We start from the raw sequence: 2,500 nt of genomic DNA, 5'->3' as shown, positions 1-2,500 counted from the left end.
ATGAAGGTGTTTGTATTACACATGCATTTTTCTTGTAAAGGTCAAGTGATTCTTCTAGATGCTTATTAAATAACTGTTTAGATATATTAAAAAGACTAATTATATTTGTAAAAAGCATCTCAAATGTGAATAGTTAATGATAATTGATGCTTTCTCATTTATATACTGCATTAATTTTATCACATATAAAATGGATAGCAAGAGACAATTACTCAAAAATATAGACTTTTAACACTTTAAAATTTATATAGACAATTGTAACAACAACCAGACTTATGTTTAAACACCTAGATTTACATACATATAAAATATGCAAACATGTATCTCCTTAAAGTTACGCACATTAAGATATGTATATTGAAGGTAAGGTATATAAACACCTTCAGACAATTAAGTGAATTTAGTGAAAAGTGGCTTATTGGGTTTCATGGTTTTGCTGTATGCAATATATGTATGTTGATTAATTTTTCTCTTCAGCTCAGTTGATTGTCTCTTGATAGATAATGTGTTTAGACAAATTCCATCAGTTGAATTTAATATCCTAGGAAATTAGAGGGATAGGCACTGTTGCTCTGTATAGTGCACCTTAGATCTTGACAGTCTGGATATATATTCATTAATAACATTTTTGATTTGGCTAGATCCTTGAGGCAAATATATAGGCTAATGTATAAATAAACAGTAATTTATGTAAATTTAAGACTGCCTTTTTATACATTTAAATTCATATTCACTAGCTTAATTTAGTAGGTGTTAGAGCCTAAAGTCAGCATTTTAAATTAATTATAATTCTCCAGTGTGGTTTGGTTAGTTTGTTGCATCAGAGATACTCTTGAAAAGATTGTCATTAGCACATTATTTTATTCTATAAGTTTCATGTATATGCCATACAAATGATGTTTGATATCTGGTACTTATTTTTTTGTTTCTAATAAAGTTTAATTTTACTGACATTATTATAGAAGGATTAACAGTGCCTGGATGACTCTTGTATGAACATTATATAATATTTTTAGTGAAAAGATAATTTTTTTTGTTTATCAGTTATTTTTCTTTTCTTTCTCAGTAGCTACTAGCGATCCTTTTGCCTTCATGTCATTGCAAATAGCATCCTGTGTATGTCTACATTTGCTAAATAATATACTTTTACTTAAAAACTGGAAAATGTCTTGGAGAATGTTGGAATTGTTTGGTGCCTTTACTGTCATTTCTAGTTTTCATTCATAACCTTTTTAAATTTCAATTTTGGATAGCTTCCATTTGATAGTGATTTATGCTAGAAAACTATTTATCCACTGTCTGTGTTACAAACTGGACTGCTTGCATTTGTTACTTATGAATGTATGAAGTTTTGACAACATTTTTGATGTAGGCCGAGACTCCATTAATCAGATTCTTCATCCTGATGGTTAACTAATGTGATAGTGATTAAACTAATTGATTTAAAGGGAATAAAAAAAATTACCTAAAAGCCAACTATTGTTGGTAGGATTATTGGATGGAGGATATGGGGGGATTTTGTATATTTTTTTTTCTAGGCCTTTAAAATTTACTACCCAAAGGCAGTATGTAAGTTCACAGCCAATCTTGTGATGTTACTGGTTCTGTGGTATATATGAAGGAGCTGTAATCAGTTTGAGTATTAGTTTGCTCTCTGCCTTGATATACATCACTGTTACATGGAATGATTTTGACCATCTCCAATATAACCTGAAATGTCCTGCCTTTTATTTTGAGTATTCTGTTATTTATATTGTGTTTGTAATGAAATATTCTGTAATGTTATTCCTTACATGTCATGATACTAAATCACAATATTAGGCTTTTCTTTTGGTATAATTTGAAAAAAAAGTAATTTGAAGTTCTCAAATAAGTTTGGTATCAAATTCACAGTAAAAAATGGGTAGATGTCTCCTTACTGGATAGTGAAATTTTACTGACTAGTGTGAATTCATAAGGAGGAATAAGATTTGCATATATGGCTGATTGCAATTTGAAATAAGTAAGAGAAGAGTCTTGGGGTGTAGTTTGCTGATTTGGGTAATGCTCATAGAGGAAATTCATATTTTGAATTATCCTTAAAAAATGAAAGAAGGAAAGAAAAAATATATGAATAGTTTTGTTTTAATTTTGCATTTGGTTTTAATTAACAAGCAAATGTGTCAATATTTAAAGTATGAAATTATTAACATGTCTAGCCTTCTAGAAAATGAAGGAGAGGCAATGAACATGATTCAAAGATTGATTTTGTCCAGTAATAGTGAAACTAGTTTTAAATCCAAAAAAAACTATGATTTTTATTTCTGAGTTACATTTAAGAATAGTGTATTGTACTAGAACTCTTGACAGTGGCACACAAGGTATGTCTTCTGAAATATTAACCAGCATCAGAATAAAAGAATCCGGACATGTCTGTCTCATGGTTCTTCTCTCTCCCTCTCCCTCTCCTTTTCCTTCTCCCTCTCTGTATCTGTCTGTCTCTGTTTCTGTCTCTGTCTCT

General features: G+C 29.8%; 1 protein-coding gene across 1 annotated transcript in view; it reads left to right on the top strand.

The window, feature by feature from the left end:
• Window positions 1–2,500, top strand: part of LOC125032781 (kelch-like protein 26) — a 29,679-nt gene that overhangs the window by 869 nt on the left and 26,310 nt on the right.

This window comes from Penaeus chinensis, chromosome 15, assembly GCF_019202785.1.
Source record: "Penaeus chinensis breed Huanghai No. 1 chromosome 15, ASM1920278v2, whole genome shotgun sequence".
Taxonomy (NCBI): domain Eukaryota; kingdom Metazoa; phylum Arthropoda; class Malacostraca; order Decapoda; family Penaeidae; genus Penaeus; species Penaeus chinensis.
This window is presented reverse-complemented; position numbering and strand designations above follow the sequence as displayed.